This window comes from Elaeis guineensis, chromosome 4 (assembly GCF_000442705.2).
Source record: "Elaeis guineensis isolate ETL-2024a chromosome 4, EG11, whole genome shotgun sequence".
NCBI classification, from domain to species: Eukaryota; Viridiplantae; Streptophyta; class Magnoliopsida; order Arecales; family Arecaceae; genus Elaeis; species Elaeis guineensis.
Genome location: NC_025996.2, coordinates 45,854,722 through 45,866,227, shown reverse-complemented (window position 1 = coordinate 45,866,227; position 11,506 = coordinate 45,854,722).

Here is an 11,506-nt window from a genome sequence, read left to right as displayed (position 1 = left end):
TTAGAATAAATATATAATTAAGTACAAATGTCTAACTAGAATCTTCACTCTTTGCAGCCATATCAGCTTCAAATCCTTTAGCCCATAACTTAGAGTCCAACTGTTTGATCGGAATCAATTTCAAGGACTAGCTCAAAAATCTCAAGATAGTCTTGATATCAAAAAGGATAGGATATGTTCTCGACCAGGATTCTCCCCACTTTTGTCCAACTATCTTAGTGCAAAACAGAAAGTTGCACTAGATAAATGGACAGATGATGACAATCGAATCAAGTACTATATACTAGCTTCTATGTCAAACGAGTTACAAAACTAGCATGAGCACATGTCAACTGCCAGGGCTATGATCACTCACTTGTAAGAGTTATTTGGTAAGTAGAGCCAATCAACATATTTTAAAATTTCGAAGAGGCTCTTTAACTCCAAGATGCACGAGGGACAGTCGGTCTAGGAGCATTATCTGACAATGATCAAGGATCTGGAGGAGCTTGAAAAGTTCGGTCTGATGATACCGAAGCAATTGCAATTGAATCTGATCCTGCAATCCTTGACTAATTCATACGGATAATTTATAATAAATTACTATATGAACAAGTTAGACTACACCCTATCCGAACTTGTCAATATGTTGGTTACTATAGAGGAGACCTTGAAGAGTTCAAAGAGCTCCATTCTTGCTATGGAGCAAGCATCTTCTTTCAAAAAAGAGTCTCCAGGGAAGAGGAAGAACAAGCCTGCGAAAAAGCAAAAGAAAGAAAAAAAGCCAAAGCAGGATACTCTGAAGAAGGCTGCAAACAAAGAAAAATATTTCCACTATCAAAAAGATGGTCACTGAAAGAGGAACTATCTGTTGTATCTAAGAGCCTAAAGATCAAGAAGGGAGACAAACCTTCGAAAGTATGTCTAGAATGCTCGTTGTTGAATCTAACTTTACGATTTTCTCTACTTCTAATTGGATATTAAACTCTAGTTCTAGTGCTCATGTATATACTTCTATGCAGGGTCTAGTGAAAAATAGAGAGTTGAGGGATGGTGAGATGATCTCTAGGGTGGGCAATGGAGCAAGAGTTGCTACAGAAGTCGTTGTCACCTATCCTCTTCAATTATTATCTTATTTTAGATTAATTTTAAAAGACTGTTATTATGTACCTGTAGATAGTCAAAATTTGATTTTTATTTCTGTACTAGCATAAAAGGATTTTATTTTTTAATTCAATAAAGACTTCTGTTTGATTTATTTGAAAAATAAATTAGTTACACATTATCTTTTAATTGACAGTCTTTATCACTTACATATTAATGCATATATGAATGTAAATGAGCAAATAGTCAGTAGTGCCGTAGGTCATAAATGATCCAGAGATGACATTAACCACAAGTATATATGGCACCTTAGGCTGGGCCATATTAGAAAAAATAGAATAAACAAATTAGAAAGAGATGGTCTCCTAGGCTCATTTAACTCTGAATCATATCTAGTTTGTGAATCCTGCCTTCAAAAAAAGATGACGAAGTTACTCTCTGTAGGACATAGAGAAAGGGCCACTGAGATACTTGCCCTAGTACATACTGACATATGTGGCCCATTTGATGTGCAGGTTAGAGGTAGTTACAACTACGTCATTACCTTTACTGATGATCTCTCATGATATGGGTATGTATTTCTTATGAGACACAAGTCTGAGACTTTTAAAAAGTTTAAAGAATTAAGAAATGAAGTAGAAAAGTAAATAGAAAAATCACTTAAGGTTCTTCGATCAGATTGAGGAGAAGAATGCTAGTAAAAAATTTTGAGTAATCTCAAGAAAAATAGCATACTCTCATAATGGACTCCTCCTGGTATGCCTCAGCTCAATAAGATATCCGAGAGGAAGAACAGAATCTTATTAGATATGGTCCGACCCATGATGAGCTTTACTAACTTATCCTTAAATCTTTAGGGACATATCCTACTAACTGTAATTTACTATTGAATAGGATTCCCTCTAAATCTATTCCTACCACACTGTATGAGATATGGTATAGTAAGAAATCAAGTCTTGATCATCTCAAGATTTTAGAATGTCTAGCCTATGTCAAAAGATAAATGATAGACAAGTTAGAGGCTAAGTCTTTTTAAGCTTGCTTCATAGGGTATCCTAAGGAATCAATAGGATACTACTTTTACTTTTTAAAAGACCACAATGTGATTGTAAGTCGGCATGTCCTATTTTTAGAAAAATAATTTTTCTAGGATAGTAGCAATGAAAGGTTAATTGAGTTTGAAAAGAAAGTCTCTGAAGAGCAACGATCTAAAAAATATAACAAATCTATTAACAATGAGCCAGTAGTTCCACCTCCACCTCATAGATCAAATAGGATCTCTCATTTTTCTAAAAAATACTTAGGTATGCTTACCAAGGATGTAGAGAAAATATTTTTAGTTGGAGATAAGGATCATAGAGATGATCCCAAAATCTATGATGAGATGATGTCAGACATCGACTCTGAGAAATAGTTGAATACTATGAATACACTCAATGTATTCAAACCAAATATGAACCTTAGTAGATCCACCAGAGGGTATAGTATGATTAGGTGTAAATAGATCTATAAAAGAAAAATAGGTGTAGATGGTCAGTTAGAGACATATAAAGCTAGGCTCGTGGTGAAAGGTTATAATTAGTATGAAGGCATTGACTATCAGAATACCTTTCGCCTGTAGCTATGCTTATATTTATCTGTACACTGCTTGCCATTGCAGCTTTTTACAATTATGAGATATGGTAGATGGACATGAAAACTATATTCCTGAATGGATATCTTAAAGAAGATATTTATATAAAGCATTTTTGAGTTTCACTTTCAGTGATGGAGATCATAAAGTCTGCAAACTATAAAAATCCATTTATGAATTAAAGTAAGCTTCTCAGAGCTAGAACACTCATTTCAATTATGCGATCAAATCGTTTGATTTCATCAAGAATAAGGAAGAATCTTGTATATACAAGAAGGTCAGTAGGAACACTGTCATATTCTTCATACTGTAAGTGGATGACATCCTTCTTATTGAGAATGACATTACCATGTTGACCTCGATCAAAAGATGGTTGTCTAAGAAATTTTTCATGAAAGACGTAGGAGAAACATCTTATATTCTAAAAATAAAGGTCTATAGAGATAGATTTAGAATGATTATTAGCTTGTCATAAAAAATGTACATAGAGGAGGTACTGAAGAGGTTCAATATGGAGAACTCTAAAAGGAAACTTCCACCCCTTAGGTATGGCATTACTCTCTCCAAGAAAATATGTCCAAGGATATCTAAGGAATTGAGTGCATGAGTAGGATCCCTTATGTTTCGACTATAGAAAGTCTAATGTATATCATGCTATCTACTCTACCTGATATTATCCTTACTGTAAGTGTCACGAGCAGGTATCAGTTGAATCTAAGAGAGGAATACTAGATAGCCGTGAAGAACATCCTTAAATATTTGAGAAAAATTAAAGATTTGTTCTTGACCTATGGAGGAGGATCAGAGTTATGGGTCGAAGGATATACTAATTCAGACTTTATGTCTGATCCTGATAATAGAAAATCGACATCCAGAAGTATGTTCGTATGCAATGGTAGTGCTACTAGCTGGAAGAGTTCCAAGCAACCTATTATTGCGAACTCGATAATAAAAACTAAGTATGTCACTGCCTTTAATGCTACAAAGGAAGCCTTCTAATACAAGAAGTTCATCGTGAAACTTAGAATAATGATATCAGATGCCATCACATTGTACTGCGACAATAACGGTACCGTAGCACTTGCTAGTCTAGGTCTCATCAGAAGTCCAAACACATCAAGTGGCGGTATTATATAATACATGACTACCTCGAGAAGAAATATATCGAGTTACGAAAAGTAGACTCTGCGGACAACGTGGTAGATCTACTGACGAAGTAGTTGAGCTAGCTGAAGACTGAAGTCCACCTTGAGAAGATGGGACTAAAGTTAGTGGCCAATCGACTTTAGACCAAGTGGAAGATTATTAGATGTATGTCCTAGAAGCTAGTATGACAGATACATTATAATAATTTTAAGACATATTTTTGTACTTAAATAATTGATTTATCAATAAAGTGGGCAATTTTCATCTATTCTTGTGTTATGTGTCTGAGAATTGTCTAAAAAATTAAATAACTTAAAGATACATATTTTAAAAAAATTAGATTTGAGACATGTATAATTAATTTTTAAATTACTTTCGATTGATGGATTATCATGAAGATGGTGATTGATCCAGTTAGATCAATGCACGGATCGCTTCTTTTGAGATAGATGAGTCTCAAGTCTACAGTATAGAGACACTAAGCAAAAGTGTGGATGGTTGTTGGAGAACATCGATACTGAGCATGACCATACGAGAGATCACATGGATCTTTACATACTCATCAGTGATCTTCTCGATACTGTAGTGGTGTGAGTGGTTCCTTGACCTGCGGTGCCTCGGCTGCTTACAATAGAATTACTGTAGTTTGACTGCACATAAACATGACCTTCTAGCCATGTGAGTCTTTGTAGTTTATGTTGGCTACAGTAAATCATTGTAGGAGTAGAGTGTGCACTTATAAAGGATCTATCGATCTTAGTAGATAAGGAGTAGTCCTATGAAATTTGAGAAGCTGAGTCCATAAGTTTATGGCCATAGAAAGGTGATTGATGGAAAGAGTTTTCATGAATGTCACATGTGAACTTGAGCTAATCTAATCTTTTGTATGACGGATGTTGAAGTTTGATGAGTTTTCATAACCTCTATCTTATCGGGACTCATGATAGGAGAACTGAATCATACAGTGACTACACTTAGGGGTTCTATTTTCTATTCTGCTGGATTACCACCATATGCTGTTAGACGTCATTAGTAGATTATAAAAACTCACTAGGATCATTCTAGATCGATAATTCTTGTTGAGTGTAAGTTATAATTGTTCTAGCCCATCGAAAAGTATTTCGATGATACTATGATGGAGATCATAGTACGTCTCACTACCAAACAGAACAAAAACCTATGGGATCACACACAATAAAGATTCTTAACTAATCAGATGATTGAGTTACAATTATGAATCATAATAAAAATTAATTATCAATATGATTGATAATGCAAAAGTTACAATTAACTAATTCGCTAAGTGTTATTGAATTGTATGAGGATCAAGTAGCAATTAGATTGCTGTTTACTCAATTTGATTGAGCTATAGGGTTCAAATCAAATTTAGTTGAATTAGATTCAATTTAGTATAGTTTGGATTTGATTAGATCAAACCTAATTGGATTATAAGATAACGCGATTACATAAAGAGATCAATTCTTAGTTTGACTAGAACTTGATTGAATCAATTTTCTAACTAGATTAGGATATAATTTAGATTTAATTTGAGTTCCTAATTAGATTAGGAATTAGCTTGATTTGGATACTATCTAATTTTAAGTTAGTTAGGATTAAATCAGATTTAAATCAGCACTTAAAGGAATCCTAGTTGGATGGGATTCTATCTCCATGCGCCCCACATGTCCATGCCTATAGGAATACCATATCCCCATGGTTTTTGCGCATCCAAAACATCACTCCAAGCCTTCCACACATCCTCCGTTGCTCTCCTTTTAGATCTGGTTTGATTTGAAATTAAATCATTCTGGTTATGAATCAAAATAGGAGTCCTAGTTTAATAAGGCGTTTGACCTTATCAAAACCTAAACCCTATCCAACCTATGGACGTCATCTATAAATAAGGGAGCTTTGGGATGTAGAAATAAGATCAAAAAACCTTCCTTAGGGCTTGAGCTTGGGCGTAGGTTCCTCTTGGGCGTCGAGTTTTAGAGAGAAGAGAGAAGGGAAAAGAGAAAGGATTCTTATAGTTTCTTCTTTCTCATCTTCTTCCTCCTAGTCTTCTTCTTTAAGATAGTCTTAGAGTTTGAAGAAGGTCCTTTTCAACCATAAAGGAAGCAATCTTTGGAAGGAAGCTAGTACCCCAGAAGATCAAAGAGCCTTCGATCAGATCAGGCTTCATGTGGATACCCGTAGAGGTCGGGCACATGCGCGGCTACACCAGAACCTGAGACATCCTCAGATCTAAATCTGAAGAAAGAGATCAGCAATTCAGGTAGGGCTGGCAAAATATGATCCGACCGGCCAACCTGATCCATATTCGATCTGCCATAAATAGGTTTGGATTTAGGCTAAACGAGTTCAGATCATAAATGGATCGACCTGTTTAACCCGTTTAATAATTGGATCGGATATGGATTTTAGATATCTGACCTATTTAACCCGTTTAATATTCAGGTTGGATTGAGTCAGAAAATTCATTTAACTTGTTTAACTGTTTAACCTATTTTTGATCCATTTAACCCAACCTGTTTAACCCATTTAAGATCCGTTTAACCTGTTTAACCTGTTTCTGATCCATTTAACTCGATCTGTTTAACCCGTTTAACCTAATTTGATCTATTTAATAAACGGTTAAACGGGTCGAATCAGTTATCTGTTTAATAAACAGGTCGGGTTCATATTTGAATTTTTGATCCATTGAATAAACAGGTCGGGTTTGGGTTGACCATTTTCTGACCCAACCCGTTTATGACCCGACCCGATCCCGTTTGCCACCTCTAAATTCAGGTATGTGATTCGATCACATATTTATTTTTATTTTCTGAAATCATATGTTTTATATCTTATTTATTATCATATGAACTAGATTCATAGGTATTTGATTTAGATCTATGCTTGTGTAGGATTAAATCTGATTTAATCTTATCTTCTACTGCTTGTATTAAAAATTATTTTAAAATCTATATGCAAAATACCTAATATCCAATATTACAAGTAAGTGTGAAACTTCTCTCTCTCTCTCTATATATATATATGTGTGTGTGTGTGTGAGAGAGAGAGAGAGAGAGAGACCCCTTAGGGCTTATTTGGGAATTTTTGTTGGAATATCTTGTAAGAATTGGGCCTGATGGCCTTCCCAACCCATAGGCTTCTAACGATGCACCCAAGTCAAAGTCTAAATCGCAGTACGGGCCTATTTGTCCAACGGAATAAAATAAAGAAGAGAAATTATTTGTTCACCACATGATGTAGAAAATCTGACATAAAGTACACTATCTTGTTCGATTAATCCACGTAGCCATCACTTTTTAATACGCATTTAATACCAGGAAGTTTGTTTTTTCGTTTAAAAATTTTGTATAACAAAAATATCTTTCTTAAATATTATGGTATTTCTTCTTAAAAATTATGATACCTCTTTACAAAAATTATGACATCATAGAAAATGCTAAACTGAAGCTGGATGTCATAAATTTTGTGAAGGAATATCATAATTTTTAAGAGAGGTGTCATAATACTGTTTCCGTATAAATTCACTATCTTTTTTCTTCTATATACTATTACGACGTTTCTTCTTAAAAATTATGATATCTCTTCACAAAATTATGACATCCCATTTCAGTTTAGCATTTTCTTCATGAAGTATCATAATTTTTGTAAAAGGATGTCATAATTTAAAAAAAATATATCATAATTTTTAAGAAAAATATTTTTATTATATAAAATTTTTAAATAAAAAATTAATCTAATATTAAATGCATACTAGAAAGTAATAGCTACATAAATCAATCGGATATAGTAATGCGCTCCATATCGGATTTTGTATACCGCATGCGGTGCACAAAGAATTTTCCAAAAAAATAACCACGAAGGCTTTTTATGCTTCCGACGAGATCCGGGCTGTCAGGTGTTCTGATATAGGCGATAGGTAGATAGGTTGTCAAATGTACACTCAGCAGGAAATCAAGCCCCAGCTGGAATTTTCAAACAGACCCTCGGTAAACTCTCATGCAAAAATCAACTCTTAGTTGTTTTGGAAAGTCACATAAACACATGCACAAGAACCATGCGCACGCACATTAAAAAAAAAATCTTGCAAAAAAAAAAATTTCTCATACAAAAGTAATATTTATATAAAATTATTATGAGGAGTCCCTGGAGGAAAATATTGGCAACCTAAAATTTTTTCTCTTTTTTGCAGAATTCAAATTTGTTTAGCAACCTTTTTTGGGTGCATCGTATTTTTTTTTTCTTTTTGATTGTTCCTTTTTGAACCTTTTTTTTTAATTCTTGGACTGTGAAGATTTCACAAGCAAAAACAAAGAAAAAATATAAAGAATCATTCAAATTTTTTATTAATAATTTTTATGTCCATATATTTGTATTCCTTTCTAAAGGTTCATTCAACTAAAGGTTTTTTCATTCTTGGACTCTTTGAAAAGGAATAGAATCAATTTTCATGCAAAAAAAAAAATTGAAAAGTTGAATTCCAATTTTTTGTGCATGATTTTTTTCTGTGACCATGAGGAAAAATATAATGAAGAAATTTTTAACCAACTGTTTTTGTTGTGGAACTCTTTAAAAAGGAAAAACTTAGATTTTTGCACAAAAAAGGAAAAAGTAAAAAAAATTTTGAATTCAATTTTTTTGTACATGAAATCTTTTGTGGAATTTTTTGTTGCAGGATGTTTTAAAAAGGAATAAATTACATTTTTTCACAAAAAAGGAAAAGCTAAGAAAAGTTTTGAACTCAATTTTTTAAAACATGAATTTTTTTGTGGACATGGAGAATAAATATTCAAAGGAATTTTTGCTTTTTTAAATACTATAGTAAATATTATTTACACAATATTAACAACCTAGTGTTTTTCATTTTCTTGTTGAATTCAAAATTTTTAGTGATAACTTTTGTGCACATAGCATTTTTTTCATTTTTGAACATTCTTGGTTTAACTATTTTTTTTTAACTCTAGAACTATTTGAAAAGGAATAAATTAGAATTTAGTGCAAAAAAAATAAAAAATTAATTTTTTTTTGGGGGAATGAATGTCTTTTGTAGGTGTGAAAAAAAATATTATGATGGATTTTTTTTTCTGATTGTGGCAAATAATTTTTACACAATCTTAGGCGGAAAATATTAGTGATAATGGATATTTCTTTTTTATAGAGTTCAATTTTTTTTTAGTGATAATTTTATGCACGTCATATTTTATCCTCTTTAAACATTCCTTGTTTAACAAAATTTTTTGCATTCTAGAACTTTTCAGAAAAAAGAATAAATTATATTTTCACATGAAAAGGAAATGTTGAGCTTGAATTTTTATCATAAGTAATAATTCTTCTGTGCATGGTGTTTCTTCATTTTTGAATGGTCATTTTTGTAACCAAAATTTGTTTATTTTGTGACTCTTCAAAATGAAATAATTAAGATTTTAACACAAAAAGTACAAATAAATAAATATTGAATTCACATTTTTTTTTTAATTTTTTTGTGGGATGGAGGAAAATATAATGAAATTTTTTTCTTTTTCAGTGAGTGTCATAAGTAATATTTATATAAAATTATTATGAAGAATTCTTTGAGAGGAAAATATGAGTGATGTGGGATTTACCCTTTTTTGTGGAATTGAAATTATTTTTGTTAGTGATAATTTTCTATGTAAGATGTTTTTTTTCTTTTAAGCATTCATTTTTAAACCAAAATTTATTATTTTGCGACTCTTGGAAAAAAGAATAAATTAGATTTTAGTGCATGATTTCTTTTTGGCATGGCAAAAATATTAAGAAGGAAATTTTCTCCATTTTTCGAATGCTATAAATAACATTTATATAAAATTATTATGAAGAGTCCTTGTGGCAAAATATTATGAAGAGTCTGAGTAGGATTTTTCGGTTTTTCTAGCATTTGACTTTTTTGCTTATGGTAATTTTTGTGCATGTGACATTTTTTTTTCTTTTTGAACATTCCTTTTTAACAAAAATTTCTTTATTCTAGGACTCTTCAAAAAAGAATAAATTAGATTTCTAGAAAAAAAAAGGAAATATTGATTTCAAATTTCCTATTAGTAATAATTTCTTGTGCAAGTTGTAATTTTTTTCCCTTTTTGCATGTTCAATTTTCAATCAATATTTTTGTATTCTAGGACTCTTCACAAGGGTTAGCTTAGATTTTCACACAAAAAGAAAAAATAAACAAATATCGTGTTTAGTTTTTTGCATGAATTTTTTTTGTGGGCATGGATCAAAATATATTTAAAAAATCCTTTTCTTATATGTGTAAGGTAAATAATGCTTACATAAAATTATTATGAAGAGTTCTCCAAGAGAAAAATATTATTGACACAGAATCTTCCTTTTTGTGGAATTAAAATAATTTTTGTTAGTGATAATTTTTGCATGCATGGTTTTTTTTTTTTTTTCTGAGTGTTCCTTAACCAAAAATTATTTTATCTTAGGATTCTTTGAAAAGGAATAAACTAGATTTTTGCACAAAAAGGGAAAGAATAATCCAGTCTCAATATTTTCTAAACTAGATTTTTGGTTGGGACTAAATAATTATTTATTTTAAAAAGAAATATTATATGATGGTGCTCAACATATGCATCAAAATTATCAAGATGCTATGCTATTTTTCAATTATTATTCATCTTCTTTGCATAAATTAAATTTTCATTTTCGTTGTGATCACCTTGCACATCCAGCCAGTATTTTTCTTTCAACCTCTTGAAAATAAAGAATACCCATCTCAAAGGGTTTCTGCCTCTTGTCATTTACCAAACTCAAAAGGACTCCAATCGATTATCATATTCAGAAATTTAAATGTCTATATTAGATATATTAAAATAGAGGCATCAGCCTCCGTCCACCACATGTATAGTTTTTCTCGAGCACCATCTGCCACGTGTTTTTTTTTTCCTCTTCGAACCTTCTACTTCTTCCTCTTTGTTCTTCCTCTGTCTCTCATATCCTAAAGGATCATATCCTGAATGAATTGGGAGTGGCCGGTGAGGCAGCGGATCTACGCCCTCAAGGTCATCTTCAGCATACGCCCTCAAGGTCATCTTCGGCAAACATGAGGACACTACCGTCGCCAGATCTACCATGAGATCGAGATTCTCTGCACCACTGATAACCCCCATGTCATCCAGTTCAATCGCATGTACGACCATGCCGGCGACATCCAAATGCCCCTTGAGTATATGGACAGCGGCTCCCTCAAGGGCCGCCGCATCTCCTCCGAACCCTTCCTCACCAATGTTGCCTACCAGGTGCTCGCCAGATTGGCTTACCTCCACCGCCAGTGCATCGTCCACCATAGATTGTAGTGCCACTACACTTCCAGAAGTTTGACCTTGGTGAACTATCATGGGATTGAAGAAAAATAAATGGGATATATGAGAAAGTTGTTGAACAAGGAAAATGTAAGATTTGGTAAATCGTTGGTGGAGGAATTTTGGTTGGACAGGTTAGCAAGGATGTTCATGTGATTTTGAAATACTAGAAAGTCAGGAGAAATTGGGATAACGGAAAATTACGCGTTCAGTAATATCTTGGTGCGGTGCTACATAGGTCTCAATCTAATGCTTATATCAGTGCATAAATGTAGAGTTTTCGAATGGACTACTGATCTCAAAATTACTT